Here is a 20,549-nt window from a genome sequence, read left to right on the forward strand (position 1 = left end):
TCATAACCCTATACAACGGCAATGCAAAAATAAAAGGACAAATTACAGCCAAAGAGTTCAAAATCACAAAGTCTTTACAAAGGAAGAAAGCCATTCAGCCCATCTCAGTTCTCCTAGCTTGAAAAAACATATTGTTTCCCTATTTTAGCTGTTTTATTGTTTCTTACACAATTCTAGCAATTTCATCTCTATTACTATATCTGGAAATCTATTCCATGTATGGATCCATCCATGTGTGAAGGAAAACTCCTGATGTCTGCCCTAAATGTGTCTTGAAGGCAAGATGGTACTGTGCTAATCAGAAAAGCAAACTCCAATTTGTTCATTGCAGTCATGGCTGGACACAATTGCGCTGGAATCTGCTTGATTTGTAGTTCTTGAGAAATGTTGGTAGCTTTTCAACACACATCACTTGAAAAAGACAATGCTCAGCTGGTCTTTGATCTGTCCTATAGACTTTGGACCCTCATATTGGTGGTCCACCTTGTCGTTCGAGTCTGATTGGTCAGGGTCGTCATGGATCAAATTGACTCCAAATTCTACTGGTAGATTGGTTGCTCTCTCCCCGCCCACCTTCACTGTGGTTAATCATGCTGTTTACTGGCCATCTTCCAGTTCAACAAATCAGACTTTTAACCTTCAATCTGCTGAGAATGGAAAATGTCCATTTAAAGATAAGCAAACATTCACACGGAATACAAACGGTTGAATAAAAGGGGAAGAACAAGGCTACAAAATGCTTCTATAAGCTGAGAAAATCTAAGCTTTCAGTGTGTTGTACTGTAACAGTATAATTCCAGCCTGCGCCAATACATGTTGGAAGAACATAGTTGTTTAGACTTTCCAAGATGCTCCAGACTTACAAGTACTATGGGTTCCATGCAGCTTGAACTTGGTCCTGTGTTGAGAAGGACATTACAGGCATGTTCCTTCTCATCACACAGCCTGTCTCACATCAGAATTCAGCTTCTTGATTAAGAGACTGAAAGAATATGAAGAACATCTGCCGAACCCGAAGAATGTTCTTGATTCCAAGGAAAATAAGAATGTAACTATTTATAAGTCAGTGTGGCCTTGGCAATGCTCCCAACAAGAAATACTTTGCTTCTATTGTCTTAAAGTTGGAAGCTACAGATCAGTGTTAATGTTACAAGCTTTTTTGCCTTTGGGATTTGAGAATATGGAATAGTTCAAATGGTCTACACCTAAACGTACACAAACACATGGGATAATGATCATACCTATGGACCTATGTTTTGGACAAGGTTTTTATGGGAATCATATGAGACTACAGGAAGTGTTACCAAATTATTAGCATGAGATTATCATAAAATTAAAAATATATTACTTGGACAAGGAATCCAAGTCAAAAAGTAGTAGATTCATTAAACTAATAGTGGACACCAATATTGTCCATGAACCTGTAGGATATTGTGGAATAAAGATGGTATCTTGCAACAGTTGGCTAAAAACCACAGAATAACATGCTTGTATCATTAGATACCCTAGGTGAGTGTATCACTGCCCTTTACTTCCACACTGTTTCCACACTACTCCACATACTAATGCACCACATGGCATATTGTAGCCGACACCCAACCAAAAAGTGAAAGAGTAGTTCCTACTCTTTGAACCACTCAGTTATCTATTGTAAAATTGAAAACAACATTGACTCTCCATCACCTGTGAAAGAAACAGAAGCTGTAACAAAAGGCTGGCTTAACAGAGAATTTAACTATTTTGCCATTAAAATCATAATTTATCCAAAGTGTAGTGTTCTTCTTTATACCTAGAATAAGCTCTGTTTTTTGTCAGCTTATAGTTTTGTGAAAACTGAAAATCTGCTTTTAAAGTACAGGTAGCATAATGGCACCAACAGTTTGAATTCACTGCTAACTATAAACAATTGCACAAGTGCATAACTTGTCCGCAACAATGAAGTAAAGGATAGAGGCAAATTTCTCTTTCAGCTAACCAGCCCATAGTTGACAGCTGTCACTGCGATCATTCATTTTTGTGTGATTCTAAGCTCTTTTGTTACCAATGGCACATTCTGCTACACATTGGGCACGGCCCCTCTACAGGATGACCAAGGACTCCTGGACCACACATGACATAGCTCAAGTAACACAAGGACTGCCAATAAATATTGGAAATGATTAATCCATCTATGCTATTCCATTTATTTCTACTTGATATATTGAGCAAAAAGGAACTCTTAAATGCATTCTAAATGAATACTCAAAAATTCCACGATATATGAGACTCTTGTTAGGAATCAAGTCAATTATACCCAGTTATTATTTTGTTTACCACTCAGGTTTTATGTGTTTACGTGGAGATTTAGAGAGCTTTATCCCTTTAATTTTGCCACATGAAAATAAATTAGAGATTAACTTACCATCACTGTATTTTTTTCTGGTCACAGTTGAAGTGCTCTCATTCCCAATCCTTCCTCAGTGCTTGTTTTCTGGCAAACTGTGAATGCTTTTCATACAGTTCAGGGCAGCTGTGGTGAAAAGCAAGCGATTTCTGTTACTCTGTCTGTGCCATCTTACCACACTACAAATGATTTCAAAGAAAGATACTCGCCAAACCTCTTGATCTTGTGCGAACCAGGAGCAGGGACTGGAGAATTGCTGGGGAAGTCAACGCCAAGTAAGAGGTACTTAAATAGACCCCATGAAAGCAGAAACCAAAAAGAGTTGATCAGATGGGGAAGCTAGTACATGCATTGCAATACTGTCAGTGTCGAGTATCACATAGATGAAACAAACAGGCTGGTCAGCTATTTTTATATTTGGGTAGTTATTTTGACGGGCGACTTACTCTATCTTCTGGAATGAATGCCTCAGCTGAAGTCCCCCAAAAGCATAACAATTGCTTTCTGGTCTGCACGTCCTTTATTTTCCTAATAACTTTGTTTCGCCTACGTTAAAATGAATCGAAACTGACACGCAAGCAGCACATGATTCTTGGTAGATTTTCTGTCCCATAAATAGAAACGTTGCATCATCAGGTCAAAATAAGTGTGGTCATACCTTTGCCAGCATAATAGTCATCTACTGGGACAGGATTTGAATTTTCCAGTACAGTTCACTGCTTCGTCACCTTACTGTGTAAATTAGAGACCCAAGGTTACCACGGAGTGATTTGTGCTGTACTTTGATTTAGCAAATCCAGTATCATCCTATTATTGTTTAATATAGTGCTGGGCATTTAATATCAGGCTAATAAACTCCTGAAACAGATAACTGACATCAAATATGCACTTTTAATCATGGTAAGTTTTTTGGAGCAAAAAAAACAACTCAGCTTTTTACAGCTAAACTTCAAGGAAATCTTCTATGTATGCTGTGAAGGCATTTGGGGCTATTTCGAAGTAGACAGGAATTTATGGGGCATTTCCCTTTAAGAGTTTCAGACACTTACCTCTCAGCAAAGAAGGTCAGAAGACGTGCACAAGATATCTCAAGTAAGAGAACAGCACACTTTCCAGTTCTCTGCTTAGTCTAGTAATCCCCCTGCAGCCTTATATGCAGACAAGCAATACTATAATAGGCGATGGATACAGTGACTAAGTTCCCAAGGGCCCTCAAAATAGTGATCTCACAGTATGAGTTGATGGACAATCACACATGTGTTGGAGGATTATGGGGTGGGGTGGGGGAAGTAAAGTGATCAGACACCAGCCAGTGATTCATGAAAGATAGCAAGTATTTATCCACTGCTAGATCTCTGTGGCAGAGTTATAGTCATAGGCTGCTTCAGCTCCTAAATATCAATAGCAATTCAGAATCTTTGTATTGAATGGCAAATAACATTGAAAATCAACAATCTTCATTCACATGGTAGCGTCATTGGAAAAATGTCCCAAGGTGCATCACCGAGGCTTGAGGAAAACAGATGCCAAGCCAAAGGAGAACCTAGGAATGATGACCAAAAGCTCGCTCAAAGAGGTGTGTTTAAAAGAGGAAGTTAAAGGAGGTGTGGGAGCTGGAGAGGCAGTGGAAATTAGGAGGGGAATTCCTCAAAATGGAATTTAGGTGTTTGAAGGCATGGTTTACATTGAAAGGACAAAAAGAGAACCGGCATTAGCAGGGGTCTGGAGACAGAGGAAGGGAGAGTTTAGGGGGAAAGGGGGTTATAGCAGTTATTATTAATTTTTCCTGACTCATACAGATTGAATTATGGGGATGAATTTCTGTGGGGATTCTCCTACCTGTCCACCACAGATTTGATGTTTATGCTGTTTTTCTGGGCTTTCCATAGTTCTTCTGCCAAAATATGGTGGATGACTGAGAAAAACCCCACAGAAATTCACCCCCTCAGTTATAGAGGATTAAGGGGTGATCTAATTGATGTGATTAAGATGATTAAAGGATTTTATTGGGTAGAGAGAAAAAAACCATCAACAAAGGGCATAACCTTCAGATTAGAGCTAGCCATTTCCGGGGTGATGTCAGGGACCACTTGTTCTGACTAAGAGTAATAGAAATCTGGAACTCTCACTGCAGAAAGTTGTCAAGGCTGGGGGTCAAATATAATATTCAAAACTGAGATGGCTAGATTTTTTGTTAGGTACGGGCATCAGGGAATATGGAATCAAGGTGGGTAAACAAAGTTAAAATACAAATCAGCCATTATCTAGATGAATGGGAGAATAGGCTTGAGGGGATGAATGGCCTATTCCTGTTCCTATCTTTGGCAGATCCAAGCTATCTTCTCTGTCTGCAGGTTTGAATCTGATGCTAGCCACAGAACATCTGTTTAACTCCATGACTGTGCTCTTGAGAACATCAATGTCTTGCGGAGACCATTGAGAATCATTCTAAAGATTAAATTGTGTTTTTAAATATCTTTGTTTACACAGAACAGCTATGGAATAAATAGGAGGGAGGAATTTTTCGAATGTGCACTCCCAGGGGCACATACCAGCAAATAATAGAAAGCTTCTCCACAATTTTACCTACAATTTTCCAATGCATGCTTCATGGGGATGGGGTGGGTTAGAAAGGAGATGGAGTTACTTACCAAGAACATGCTGTTGCACAACAGACCCTATGGTGTTTAAATCAGACTCTTAAAGTCTCACACAAACCATCAAGCCAGTTTCTTCCTTAGACCAAGCTGTATCTCCAGAAGGCGATGGCTCTGAATGTGGATTGCCCTCATTAAGGTAAAGCCGTGAAAAATGTTGCCCTGATTGTTAAATCTCCAATAAACTCCTGAAACAGATAATTGACATCAAATATGCATTTTTAATCATGGTAAGTTTTTTGGAGCAAAAAAACAACTCAGCTTTTTACAGCGAAACTTCAAGGAAATCTTCTATGTATGCTGTGAAGGCATTTGGGGCAATTTCGAAGTAGAAAGGAATTTATGGGGCATTTCTCTTTAAGAGTTTCAGACACTTACCTCTCAGCAACGAAGGTCAGAAGACGTGCACAAGATACCTCAAGTGAGAGAACAGCACACTTTCCAGTTCTGCTTAACTTAAATTTCAGAAGCCCTACTATTCAATCCTGATCAGTTGCAGCTAACTCATTATTGTCCCAGCAGCATGGGAGCCAATTGTTTAGTTGCGCATTTCCCTTTCCTTTTGGACTGACCTCCCCTCATTGTCCTTTTCTGGTAAGTCTCTAATAGCCCCTCTACATCTCCAAGGCGGAACAGATCAAAAGATTACCCACCCACCCACCCTGAACTAAATCCTCTTCACAGAGTCCTTTACTGCATCAAAGTCCCTATATCTAACTGCTCTATTTCTTGCTCCTCGCCAGTTTTATCCATACTTCAGCCTAGATACGGTGACTATCAGATCTAATTTCAGCTCTTCCATGCACCCTTACCTTGCAAACAAATGCAAGGTGCTCCTCTCTTATGACAGTACTATTGTAAGATTCTTAGACTTAACACCAATCCTGGTTGAAAGTTATTGAGTTCCACCAAGTTTTGACACACTAAATGTCTGAAGAAATAGTCATACAAAGAAATAAAGTATGCTATCTGCTTTCACCCTGAGTAGAGACATAACCCATCATCAATTCTTTCATTCTTGTCTCACTCTATGAATTGGGAAGGAAAGTTTAAGATCTTTACAGGGGTGTAGTCACTTACACCCATCACTTAAAAGGAGTTGTTTTTCAGATTTTGTAATTGCTCTGTTGATCATTGTCTTGTTTGTTTGTGACATACACTACCCTCTTATCTGGGAGAGCATTAACCTCTTATTCATCACTCTTTGTTAACAAAAGACTGTTTCTCCTGGCTAGAGGTCATAGTCTCAGGATAAGGGCCAAGCCATTTAGGACTGAGATGAGGAGACATTTCTTAGAGGATTGTTAATCTTAGGAATTTTCAACCTCAGACGATATTAGTGAACTACACCATATAGCTCACTAAGGCTTTTTGCAAACTCATAATATGGAGAAATGGCCTGAAGGAGTGGTTGGCAGTCTATAAAGTAGCTGGAAAGATTACCAAACTATAAAGGAGAAGAACAAAGGAACAATGTCCTGTATGATGATGCTACAATTATGTGAGGTGAAGACAGGAGCTCATCAGGATTATATTTGTATCTCATTTCCTCAGTATTATTACAACTATAATATAAGCAAAATAATGGGAACTCGAGACACTGATGTAGATAAATTGGTATTATGAACCAATAAAAAACTTGGACGATACAGATACATTTTCATTAGATCCTAGATGCTGTTATTACAATGATTTAGGAGTTAGCTGATAAAGTAATGGGTGCTCAATATCAGCTTTCCAAGGACTGAGATTACACATGAAGAAAGCCACAGAATGAGAAAAGTAGACCTAGGGAAGTCCAAAGGAGGAAGTGATGGGTAAGTTTGCAACTGCAAGGTTTTCTCTATACTGAAATGGAAGGGACACAATCCTGTGGCTGAAAAATTTTGATGCATCATAGAAACCACTCTGGAAAAGAAAAGGCACGTCTTGGATTATTATAGTGTTATGACCAGGTGAGAAAGGTGTCTAGGGGTCCCTCTCAGCCTTCACCTGGTCTTACTGTAACAGGTTTAATTTTAAACACACTGTTTTGAGCTCCCCCTTGGTGAATCCTTGTTCCCGCTTTCCAATTATAAGGCAAAGAAACCAGCACAAACAGGTTTTCTTAGGTTTAAAGAAGAAAAGTTGAAATTTATTAAAATGAAACTTTAATTCAGTTAACACCTATGGATACACAATGCACCCACACTAGCATGCATACGTGATACACACATGCAAATAGAGACAGAAAAGAGCAGAAGAAAAATAAAGTGGAAAGTTTGAGGCAATATCAGAAGAGTTTTTGTTATGGTTCTTCGAGCTCACTGTAGAGTCCTTGATTGTAGGTAGATCTTGCTTTTCGTTGGGGCCCAGTATTCTTCTTAAACCTTGTTCGCTGCAGGAGACTTTTCTCTCTTGGGGTTCATGTGTCTTCAGTGGATTCAGAGGCTTGTGAGAAAGACGTGGGAACAGGCAGACAGGAGAGGCTGTGGTGAGCCAGACAGGAGAGATCGTCTCAGTCCAGGAGCATTCTGCTTTCTGCCCAAACTGTTTGTATAAATTCAAAAAACTCAGGTTGCTCAGCAGGTTAGTCATGTGACTAACTGGTTTGACCATGTCCATTTGTGTATTCGGCCAGCTTAGCAGTCAACCTGGAATGCGAGCTTCCCCACCTTCAATGTCTGGTGATCAAAAGGGTCTGGGTTGAATGTGCCAGGGAATGGTCCTTTGTCCTTTCCAAGCACAGTCTGTTAATATGCAAATATCTTGCCAGCCAAGGGTCCATTGTGGGTAGAATGTGTCAGGGAATGGCTATTTTGTCCTTCCAAACACTGTCTGTTAATATGCAAATGTCTTTCCAGCCAGGATCTGGGAATTTTCTTTAAAGCAAGTCCTTTCTTCACTTCCACAACAGTTTGAAATTTAATGCCCATGTGGCAAAATTAATATGCCTCATGCTTGGCAGGTGGGGGCCTGCATGACAATAGACAGAGCATGAAAGGTGAGTATCCAGACAACACTTCTGTATGGGTTTGAAACTAAGGCCATAGCGAGGGTACAGAAGAGGAGGCTGGGTAATTTTGGATCTATTGTACCCTGAAGGACAGCTGGAAGAACAGATGAGCAACAACAGAATAATAAGCGATCTGCGTGCAGTAACAGTGCATGAAGACTGTAATGAGCAGGGCTTGCAAGTTGCGTGTTTGTGAAATTTTGCTGTGCACAAATTGGCTGCTGTATTTCCTACAACAATGACTACGGGTGACATTTTACTGGCCCCTGGGTGGTAGCCTAGGACGCGGTGAGGAGGAGAGGGGAGAGGGGGAAGTGGTAAAATACCGGGGAGCCGTGTTGGGAGGGATCCCGTTGCAGTCCCATAACGGGCCATTTTACTAGCGATGGGAATGGCAGTGGCAATTTGAATAACTGGCACCTTTCACTATTGAGACGGCATTAGCTGCATGGAGGCAGCCTACCAATGGCTTATCGGGGTGGGGGAGCCATCGTATTTGGAGGCTCCATGGCCCAAGGAGAGGCCCCTGCCCCACGGCAAAGACCACCCTTGCAGCCCTGCCATTGCGGCTGGAGGGGTGACACCTCCGATCACCAGGGAATGCCTGCCTGACCCCAGCAGAAAAAATACCTCTCCAATTCCCCTGCGAGGGTGTGCAGCCTCAGCAGTGGCCACCCTCTGATTGGGCCAGCAGTGTGGACAGCCAGCCTGCTGTCCTTAATTGGACAATTAAGAAGCCGCCGTCGATAAGATTGCCATGTGGTCCCACTGTCCACCCACACGGGCTCAGGACCTGCATTTGGTCCCGACATCGGGACTGACCCCTGCCAGTAAAATCCCACTTCAAAATACTTCATTGGCTCGAAAGTGCTTTGGGATGTCCTGAGGTCATGAAAGGTGCTATATAAATGCAAGTCTTTTCTTTTGCAGCTGAACAGTAGCATCACTGGAAGAGGGAAAGTGCCAAGCTGAAAGCAGGAATACATGAAAAAACAATGTTGGGATGGTGGGATTAAGTGTGTGAAAGAGCGATTGGAAGAGTGACACAGAGCAACAGCTGAGAGAACTTGGAGAGCTTAAGAACAAACCATATCATATCTGTGGTCAGTCTGGTTATGACAACTGACTAACTGATTGAGCGGGAATATGATACATTCTTTTTTAAACTGAACTCCACTCTTCTGTTTGAAGGTGATAATCTCCAGTTAATCCTGGTGTACCAAGCCTCCGTGAAGCTATTCAGCACAAAAAATATGTTCAACTCATTATATACATATTCGTCGTTCACATCTAAAATATCTTTCCTCCTCTCTAGGTTCCCACTGCTGCTTGGCACATGTTTCTTCCATTAGTAAGGGGCAGACATTCTAAGTTTACCACTGCTGCCCCATAATTGTCCAACAGGATAGGTTTTTTGTATAAGACAGAACAGATCTTGGCCATTATTCCTTCCCCTTAAAATTGAACACTTCTCACCAGCTAAGAATGGGTTAAACTTGGCCACATGAGACAAAAATGTCAGTCATTTTTGGGCTTTGGATCGAGAACATAGTCAGACAATTTTAGTACTTCAAAGTAGATGCATTGCTTTCATTCTCTTATTGATAGTACAAGAAAACAATGTTGATCTGTCTGTAATTCTTTTAAATTCTTTTTTCCCCCTTCAAGTAGTGAAAATCCAATACAGTTTTCATACCTTGCTTTCTATTACATTGTCAGGGTAACTCAGCACTCTGGCAGCTGTAGCCTTATAGCTGCCATTCTTTGATCTCCATTCCTTGCTTTCCTTCTGGGAACTCAAGACTGGGGAACTTATGCTTATAGAGATGGATCTCAGCAAAGATTAAATAAAATCCCCTCAACCTTCTCCCCTATTCTGATGTCAGGCACAGATTCTGTGGACACTATCCATCCTCCAGTATCTCACCAAAGTATTTGAGTGTCAGCGAGCTATTGGACAGCAGGTAGCATCAGAGCTGAGACTGACCTGTCCTCACCTGATGTCCCGATTCAGACATCTAGTAGGAATCATTGGTTTGCATCTAGGGTGGAAATTTGGCTTGATTTTTCCCTCCCCGGTCCAGGGCTGCTGGTACAAATGATAATGACCCTGCTGAGGTCACTAACAAGACAGAGAAGTGACCAAACCTAGGACTTCACTGGACTGTCTGGCTCAGTTTCATATGAGCCAGCTGAGCCAGTGGGGAAATGCTCTTGTCAAGATTTTGGGCTGAATTTTCTCAGCTCTTTGGAGGTAGCTTTGGAGTTGTGGGTGGGGAGGGGGTGCGTGGAAATTTGGGACCGCATGCATCAGGTCAGCTCCATGACATCTTCCTGTCTGTGAGCACTTTTCCAGGAGGTGGGCTCCCGGTGGCAGGGGCTATCTGCATGGTATCAGCAAGTAGCCAATTTAGGCACTTCAAGGGCAATTAGGCTCTATTGAAATTTTGTGATTGCACATTGGATCCCAGCTCTGTCCGCTCCCCAACAGCTGAGAGGAGGTAGCTTCACAATGGGAAATACAAAGTCGCAGCCTTGTAACTTCTAAGGCTTTTGAAGAGGTCATCGACAGCCAATGGCAAGGCTGCTATATACCCATATCACAGCCTTGCCATTGAGTTCTGAAATAGTGCAGATGGATGTCTCCGATGGCCGGATGTATGTAACCTTTCAGCCCACTCCACAGGCACTAATGGCAGTTGCAGTGCCTCCCTGCTGCTCCATCAGTCTGGGCTTCAGTAACGCTCCCACTGGTCTCACATGGGGGCTGCCGTCCTCCATTGGAATGGACTGCGATGTCCTGCTTTCCCGGCCTGTTAATTGGCTGCTTCCCATAGGATCGTGGCGAGGCCGGGCGTCAAATTTATGGAGAGGAGAATGTGGGAGACCAGCCAGGAGTGGGTTGTAATAGTCAAGTCGAGAGGTAACGAAGGCATGGATGAGGGTTTTAGCAACAGGTCAACTGAGACGGGGCAAAGTCAGGTGATGCTATGGCAGTGGAAATAGGCAATCTTGGTGATGGCACAAATGTAAGGTTGTAAGCTCATCTCGGCATCAAATGCAACATCAAGGATGCGAACAAACTGGCTTAATCTCAGACTGCTGCCAGGGAGAGGGATGGAGTCGGTCGCTAGGGAACAGAGTTTGGAGCGGGGACAGAAAAAAATGGCTTCAATACACAAATTATAGTTTGTATTTTCCTGGTAACTGCTGGCAGCAAATGAACCTCATCCGCCATCCAGGCTGGCAGGCCAAACAAAAAACCTTAAAAAACTGACCTTTTTTTTTACATTTAGACCTAGTCTGAATGTTCACGCATTATTTATCTGTTTTTCTCCAGTTTGCAACCTAGTTGCATTTTTTCTCCCAATAGTGATTTCGTTAGTGATTTCAGAATATCTACATTCCTGTACAATGGTCCTGTTTATACAATGTGGTGCTTATCTGACCACTGCAACAGTGCAGCAAGTTGTTGAGGAAGGAATGTGAAAATACATTGCAACACCCTTTGTAATGGGGCAAAGGGTTAGTCATAAGAATGTTGCAAGACATAGGGCTGCATAAAGTTTCTAAAATTCAACTTTGACCAAATTCTAATGAGGTTACTTTGGCAAAAGAGTGAAAACAGGCACTAAATGGGTGCTGTTCTCATAAGACATGCTTGTTTGGAAGTTTGGTTTTAGCACGCAATTTTGATCTTAGTTGCTGATTACCATAATTTGAACTTGCCTGAAGGTGCTAACTCAGACACCCGCAGGTTTCGTACTCAAGTGCTGATTAGACACAATTTTTGTGGAGCAGTATATGTGGGCCTCATGCACCCACTTCCTCTGAAGGTGTAGAGTGTGCTGGCTGACACACAGTGGCAGGTTTCATTATGGCTCAGAGACTGAGTAAGAGTACATGTTCTCAGATGTGACATTGGAAGTTCTGATGGAGGATGTCCAGAGGAGGAAGGATGTCCTGTTGCCACAAAGAGGGAAACAGTCTATCTCACTGGCCTTTCTAACCTGTCCCTCTCTCTTGCAGCAGCTGGTGCTGCTCTGCCTGGTCTCATGTCCTCCTCCCATTCCTCCTGCAGACCAATGGGGACCCCTAGCAAGATGCAGTTGACCCAAGCACTCCCTTTCTCTTGGTGTGTCCAATAAGATAGAGTAGCACACCACTCACTCCTTTTGGGTAATCCTCAGATAACTTCCAGAATTAATGTTGATAGAGTGTTGTTGAAATCTTGACAAAGTGTCCCAGGAAGACTCCTGATGTATTTCAAAAGCCCTTTTCAAACCTCCAGCAGCATATGAACAGTAAACAGTGATGTGCCTTTAAGTATCACTCTAAATTCTCAGCAATAACATGCTCACTCCTGTTCAGTTGTTCACTGTTAGGAGAGGTTATTAAATGAAACATTAACCATCAAAATGAGCACCAGCAGACAATTTAATTGTCAATCAGTCCTGAATTGGGGGAACAGTGTAGCCATGTGATAGCCAAGCGACATACATGATTGTATTGCCTCAGAAAATTAAAATCCTTTCGAGTAGATCCCACAATCATGAAACTCTTCCATATGGCTGTAGTTGGGAATGCTGTCCTTTTTGGATTTCTCTCCTGGTATAGTTGTCTTAGGAATGGAGATTATTTAAGAGTACAGAGATTGTTAAAGCTTGGAAGGCTATTTGATAAGCAAAGCTTTCGTGACTAAATCTGCTCTCAAGGAATTTTGACAAAAGTAAAGAATGTTATGAACAGTGAGAATCACCCCTTGTCTCAGTAATACTGTTGCATGCGTTCAGATGCAGAACAATTCGGTTCTTGAACTCATTCATGCCTTTATCTATAAGAACTTTTAACAGCAGCCTGATGAATGGATGAGGATACACACTCATGATGGGACTCATTGATTGATTATATGTACTGGAATTAGTTTTTAACATATTTTAATTTAGTTAGACTTTTTGTGATGGGGTAATTTTCTTTCCTTTTGATTGTTATTATTCATATGTAATGTTAATGAATGAGCAATGGACTCGAAATGAATTTCTGTATGGACAATAAACTGAAATTGAATTGAATTGAAGTGAATAACTATCCTCTGGGTGGCAGTTACAAGTGCTGGCTGCAATACCTTTACCAAGATAGCGTTTTGCGCGAATCAAGGGCAAAGCCCATTGCAGCTTATGATCCCATCTTGGTCACCTCTTCACCTCTTTAACAATTAAAGTATGCAGCCAAAACCACCCCCTAATGTTCCAAACATTATACAAAATCAGCTCAAGGACACAGTGGCAAAATATTCTCCACGCAGAAAGTTTTTGGGGCATTGGGGGCAGTTCCGGGCCCCCACCCTGCCCGCACAACTCAGCAATGCGTCCTCCATCCCAAGCTTATGGGGGGCCAACTAACAGACCGCCTCCATAGTTACCATCCAATTAGAGACGGTGGGTGGCCTAAAGACTCAGGTGGGCCCATTGAAGTGACTGAATTGAAGGGTGGCCACCAGCTCCATTATGAGGGCTGTGTGCTGCTAGACTGAGCAGAGCAGGAGATGTTAGCAGGAGATGTTAGCACTAGATGGAGGTGCAAGCTTCGTGCCGTGACCGGCAGCCAGTCTCTCCCACCCAGCACTAACTGGTAGGTCCGTCTGCAAGTGAGGTGCATCTATTTGCATGCCATTGCAGGTGGGTGGCCAGAAGAGTGCCACTTTGGTCTCTCAAAGATAAAAATGCATAGTCGTCTCGTGGCGCACTGACCACCCCCCCACCCCCTCGCTCTGCTCACGCCTCACGTGAACGCGCGAGCTGCAGATGAAGCGGGCTCCTGAGTGCCGCTGGCAAGATACAACAACCGTCATCTTCCTGAAGCGGCCTCTGGAAAAATTGCGAGGAGGCGGGAACACTTTGGGAAGCCGGCCTGACATGTTTTTCTGCCACTTTTGGGGCCACCCCCCCAACAACCGACTTCAAAGTGCTGGAAAATTCCCAGCCCATGTTTCGAAAGTGCTTTGGAAGATTACAAAAACAACAAACTGAATTCAAAGCACAAACCATTTGCTGCTTTGTTAAAAATCCAGCTCACTCGGTTAGCAAAAGCATAACTTTATCAAAGGTAGCATTAATAGTTTTGAAGCAGTTAAGACTAAAAAATCCTATGAAAGTGAGTAACTGATTTGAGGAGCTTGATTAGGCTACAGTAGAAGATGTGGGCAGGGTTCTTAATGAGTTTTTTGTCTCTGCCTTCACAAAGGAGGGTTGATGCAGACATTGCAGCTAAAGAGGAGTGTGAAATATTAGATACGGTAAGCATAATGAGAGAGGAAGTGCTTGATGGTCTGACATCCCTGAAAGTGGATAAATCGCCAGGACTAGATGGTTTGCATCCCAGGTTGTTAAAGGAAGCCAGGGAGGGAATAGCGGATGCGCTGAGGATCATCTTCAAATCCTCACTAGATACAGGTGAGGTACCAGATGATTGCAGGTCTGTGAACGTTGTACCATTGTTTAAAAAGGGTGTGAGGGATAAGCCAGGTAATTATAGGCCAGTCAGTCTGACCTCAGTGGTGGGTAAGTTGTTAGAATCTATTCTGAGTTACAGGATAAACTGTCACTTAGAAAGGCATGGATTAATCAGGGATAGTCAGCATGGATTTGTTAGGGGAAGGTCATGTCTTACTAACTTGATTGAGTTTTTTGAGGAAGTGACAAGGAGGATTGATGAGGGTAGTGCAGTGGATGTGGTTTACATGGATTTTAGTAAGGTATTTGACAAGGTCCCACATGGCAGACTGGTCAGTAAAATGAAAACCCATGGGATACAGGGGAAGGTGGTAGTTTGGATCCAGAATTGGCTCAGGGACAGGAAACAAAGGGTAATAGCCGACGGATATTTTTGTTTCCAGTGGTGTTCCACAGGGTTCAGTGTTGGGTCCCATGATGTTTGTGCTATATATTAATGACTTGGACTTAAATGTGGGTGGCATGATTGGGAAGTTTGCTGATGACACAAAAATTAGCCATGTAGTTGATAGCGAGGAAGAAAGCCGTGGACTCCAGAATGATATCAATGTTTTGGTTGAGTGGGTGGAAAAGTGGCAAATGGAATTCAATCAAGAGAAGTGTGAGGTATTGCATTTGGGGAGGGCAAATAAAGCAAAGGAATATACAATAAATGGGAGGATATTAAGAGGGATAGAAGAAGTGAGAGACCTTGGAGTGCATGTCCACAGGTCCCTGAAGGTGGCAGGACAGGTGGATAGAGTGGTGAAGAAAGCATATGGATTGCTTTCCTTTATTGGCTGAGGTATAGAGTACATAAGCAGGGATGTGATGCTGGAACTGTATAGAGTCTTGGTTAGGCCACAGCTGGAGTATTGCATGCAGTTCTGGTCACCACATTACAGAAAGGACATAATTGCTTTGGAGAGAGTACAGAGGAGAAGAGTACAGAAGGTTGCAGCTATTGGGAAAGATTGGATAGGCTAGGGTTGTTTTCCCTGGAACTGAGGAGGCTGAGGGGTGACTTGATTGAGGTGTACAAAATTATGAGGGGCCTAGATAGAGTAGACAGGAAGAACCTGTTTCCCCTGGCGGGGAGGTCAGATACCAGGGAGCACAGATATCAGGTGATTGGTAGACGGATTAGAGGGGACATGAGGGGAAACTTTTTCACCCAGAGAGTGGTGGGTGTCTGGAATTCGTTGCTAGGAACGGTGGTGGAGGCAGAAACCCTCAATTCTTTTAAAAGGAACCTGGACATGTACTTGAGGTGCTGTAACCTGTGGGGCTATGGACCAGGTGCTGGAAGGTGGGATTAGTTTGGGCAGCTAGTTTTTTTGGCCGCCACAGACACGACGGGCTGAATGGTCTCCTTCTGTGCCGTACCTTTTCTATAGTTCTATGCAATGCCCTTAATGTAGAATCATGTTCTAAGGAACTTCACAGAAGCTTGAGGGGAACATAATGGATACTGAACCAAATAAGGACAAATTAGGAGAGGGAATTAAAAGCTTCTTCAAAGAGGCTATAGAAAGAGAAGTGGAAAATGTTGAAACATTCCAAAATAGCATTGGTGATAAGAAAGGAAGTCTTTTAGGGAAAAAAGAATAAAGCAGAAGAAACCATGGATAACAAACATAAGGAGAAGGAAAGCAAACTACAAGACCACTCTCATAAAAATGGAATACCTTGCCCAAGATTGCTTCATTTTTTTTTTACTGTGTTTTTCTGTATCAAAATAAAACTCATGCATTAATGTAAAGCCCACATATTGGCTAGAAAGATGATGGTGTGGATTCTGCCTCATTTGCTGAGCTTGCAGCAGGATGACCTCAATCATTCAGAATACTTTCCCCCTGATTGACCTTTTCTCTGGTTTAGTCATGATGCTCCATCATTATGAGTGTGGGAAAAGTTTGATGGGCCAATTGGACTTTTCCTGCCAGTCAATTTCATAGGTTCGCATGTTGCAATTTCCTTCCAGAACCCTCAACAGTCACGTGGCGTGGACTGGAAACCTGAAAGTCACCCTGCATTGACTTACTACTGCTGGAAACAGAGTTCTGGTGTATCTTTAAAAGACTGCAACCACTTAAAATGTAAGATCATTTTATGACAAGATGGCAGAAGGAGAAGTAGCCTTAGCTGTAAAGGTCCAGAGATTTTCCAATGCATCTCTGGAGATGCTACTTGGCAGAAGTGAGGGCTCGATGGGCACTGAGGGCTGGAGTCAGATGGGAGTGGCACAGGCTGTCTGGACGGAAGTGGCATATACTCTCAGTTCAATCTCCACCAACCCAAGAACTGTTACACAATGCAGGAAGAGGTTCAATGACCTCACAAAGGTGCCCAAGGTCATTCAAGGTTCAGGTGCTAATGTACATCTTCTATCACATACAGATCCACTCACACTTTACCTAATATATTCTTTCTCTCTCAGCATCTGGATGGATTTGAGGTAGTAGCCTTTAAGAATGCATTTTATGCTGTTTACCACTACAAAATAGGTGGCCATTTACAGTTGAATCTAAGTGCATAGGTCTACGGTAAACCTTTGAAGGGAGAAATAATACGCAAATATTTTTGTTGCCAAAGTTATCAAAAGTGAATGTCCAAATAGAAGCAATCACTGTAATCCAATCAAGGAGGCAGCTTTCATCATGTTCCAAAGATGATTAATTGGATTAATGGTGATCTGGACTAGGATCAATGGGATTTGTCTGAACAGCTCAAACACACGTTGGTTATCATTATCGTATGATTTTTGTTTATAGGTTGTGAAGATTATTTAGCATTATTCAGCTGGACTACCTGTATCTCATGGGTCGACTTACAAAGCAGGGTCTGAATTTCAAAAGGTTTTTTGAAACATACAGGAGCATTGGTAACCATGTGTTCCAACCCAAGTAAGGTTGTTTAGGTCAGACCTAGGCCTCAACATAACAATCTTCAATGAACAAACAATTAAACTATTCAAAGCACCCTCTTACTTTTTGTTATCCTGTGAGAAGCTTTTAGAAAGAGAATTTCAACCACCAACTGGGCTAAATAATGTGTTTTGATGTTCTTCATTAGGGACATGGGAATACCGTCTGCAATTAGATTTATGACTCAGTTAAAAGTCAGACTGTCAGAAACTTTCAAGAGCCAAATGTAAGGAACACATCTGACATTAGTTAATCAGCTTATAATTGGGAATGATTTAAGGACACCTTCTAGTTGCCATAGTATCCTACATATATGTTGCATGGACCTGTATTTTGTCATTGCCTTTTCAAGAAAAAACCTGATAAGTAACATCCATCTATCCAGAGAACATAAAAACGTGGCTAAGTGCTTCAATGTTACACGAAGCCACATAGGAAATATTAGGACAGGTTACCAAATACTTGGTCAAAGAGGTAGGTTTTAAGAAGAGCTTTAAAGGAGGGAGAAGTAGGGAGGTGGAGGTTTAGGGAGGCAATTTCATCGATTAGGCTCAGGTAGTGGAAAATACTGCCATCAATGGTGGAGCAAAGGGAACTGGGAATGCATAAGATGCCAAAATTGAAGGTGCACAGAGATCTCCGAGGGTTGTAAGGCAGTAGAAGGTTACAGAAATAGGGAGGAACAAAACCATGGTGCGATTTGAACATAAGGGCGAGAATTTTAAAATTGAGGTGTTGCTGGACCAGTAGTCAACGTAGATCAGCGAACACAGGGGTGACAGGAGAGTGGGACTTGGGGTGAGTTAGAATAGAGGCAGCAAAGGTTTGGATCAAGTTTATGAAGCTATTGGGATAGATCTTGGTGCACCCACTCCTACACTTGTTCAATCATTCATCCAGGACCAACACCTTCCCTAATCAGTGAGAGATGACAACAGTTAATAGTTCTGCAAAGAGCCTGGGGACATGACAGTGATGATCATCCAGTAGTTGTGCAGCAGCTTCAGCAGAATGTTGAGCAAGAACTTGAATTGAGGGGAAGGAATTCCTTGGCAGATCCCAATTCAGGTTCCAAATGGGCATAATCCATTTTCTTGACATGGTTCAAACTGTTTGAGGGCATCAGGACTTAGAAATTACAGTTGGTAGAATAGTGGATCATGCAATGCTGTATGAAAATATTACATGTGTTTATCCAATATTCTTTGATCTGTTATTTTATTGGAGATATTTGCCTTTTTAAAAGAACAAGTTAACACCTTTGTTAAAAAGCAGTCAAGGTTTATGGGTTATGCCTGTATCATCAGACTTTAAAAATAAGCATTTGATGCAATCATGTAATTCTATATGATAGGTGTCAGCAGTGGTTCAGTGGTAGCACTCTCACATCTGAGTCAGAAGGTTGTGGATTCCAGCTCCACTCCAAAGTCTTGAGCCTCATCATCTAGGCTTACACTTTAGAGCAGTACTAAGGGAGTGCTGTAATGTCGGAGGTGGTCTTTCTTGACATTAGACCCATAAGATGTTAAATCTGACTGTGCCTTCTCAGGTGGACATAAAAGATCCCATGGCACAATTTCAAAGAAGAGCAGTGGAATCCTCCCTGGTGTCTTGGCCAATATTAATTCCACAACCAGATCATGTGGTCGTTAGCACATTGCCGATTGTAGGAGCTTGCTGTGCACAAACTGGCTGCTGCATTTCCTACATTACAGCAGTGAGTATAGTTTAAAAAAAAAACATAATTAGCTGTAAAGCACAGTGGGACTTCCTGAGGTTGTGAGAGGTGCTATGTAAATGCCAGTTTACAAAATTTCTGAGTAATGAATTGGCTGAATCGTATTACTCACCATCTGTTAAAAATTGGTTCCAGTCTTATTTCACTCACTTGAAACAGGCTGCATGGCTGATAGATAGCTGCTCATATCCTGAGGGGATTCGCGTCACGATCAACCAGGGCTCAAATCTTGTTGCACTTCTCTTTTGTAGTTTATGTAGAATTGACTTTGCATAGAACTATAATAATACATGGGTGCCGTTGTATATCCTCAACACATTGTAAATTAATGGGCAAAAACACAGAGCTTTAACTCCATTCCTCACTAGCTTGCTGAATATAATCTTTAAAGGAAAAAAAAAGCTGTTCATCACTAAACTGTACATTCTAGTACCAGATATAATTATTTTAGCACTATATTGTTAGAACAAGTGGAAATCAATCAGAATAACAATGAATACCAATCTACGCTTTGAAATTCATATCATTACTTGAGTGCCAAAATAGACCAGAAGCTTTTGTTTTTCTCATCAGATAAGGGAAGGACCTACAATCAGTGGGAAACTTATACAATCAAAATATATTCCAATGAGTTTTAGTGAAGTGCAGTCCGCTCATTATTACTCAGTTTTCAATAGAAAAGTGTGCAATCTTTTAAGGTCAAAATCAAATGTTGCCATTTCATACTTTGCAAATGGTGTTATGTTGTCACATTAAGGCACCCGAAGTGTCTCTTCAAAAGACCTAACTCTGATTTTCAGAGACTGTGCTGCTGACATGGAACTTTGCTGGGCAGACAATGGGATTTAAATCAGGCTTGCAAGGTCCTGCACCTAATTCATTACAGGATACACGATTTCAGGGGTGGAATGAGAACATACTGCAGATACCTGCAACATTGAATGATAATTAAAATGGGGTCCCATGCTGAATTTCGGGAATTCAGACAAGGTTCCACCCCCCTCGCCCCCACTGCCCCAGCATTCACCTCATGTGATTGGCCTGGTTTGGAGTAATTCTCAAACCAAGTTTGCAGTTGTTTCTACAGGTGTTGCTGTTGAAGTGCACCTTTTTAGCTGGGTACATTTCTTTCCTTCTGCATTGAACATATCACATATTTTTATTTCCGTTTTTCTCCCCCTGCAATTTTTTGCTGAATCCTTCAGTTAGCAAAACCCACAATTTGCTGAAGTCTCGCCAATTACTTCTGCAACGCAAGTTGCACCTAATACAGTTGGGAGACTGGAAATGCCTTTGGCTGCTCCCATAGCTCTACCTAAGTTGGATGAGGAGGACCATTTCCTGAGGGGATGACAGTT

At 42.0% G+C, this 20,549-nt stretch overlaps 1 protein-coding gene across 5 annotated transcripts in view; it reads right to left on the minus strand.

The window, feature by feature from the left end:
- The window catches only part of c42h10orf71 (chromosome 42 C10orf71 homolog), a 74,130-nt gene that overhangs the window by 45,684 nt on the left and 7,897 nt on the right, over positions 1 to 20,549 (minus strand). The window contains exons 1-3 of one of the 5 annotated variants that reach the window (XM_068020331.1): positions 2,830 to 2,924; positions 2,598 to 2,668; positions 2,402 to 2,509 (exon numbers count right to left, since the gene is read on the minus strand). The gene's annotated coding sequence lies outside the window, so the exon portion shown is untranslated. Of the gene's footprint in view, positions 1 to 76; positions 648 to 2,401; positions 2,510 to 2,597; positions 2,925 to 5,034; positions 5,229 to 20,549 lie in introns of those variants that run through there. The other 4 variants (XR_010970907.1, XR_010970906.1, XM_068020332.1 and 1 more) reach the window with 4 other exon arrangements.

This window comes from Heterodontus francisci, chromosome 42, assembly GCF_036365525.1.
Source record: "Heterodontus francisci isolate sHetFra1 chromosome 42, sHetFra1.hap1, whole genome shotgun sequence".
Lineage (NCBI taxonomy): Eukaryota > Metazoa > Chordata > Chondrichthyes > Heterodontiformes > Heterodontidae > Heterodontus > Heterodontus francisci.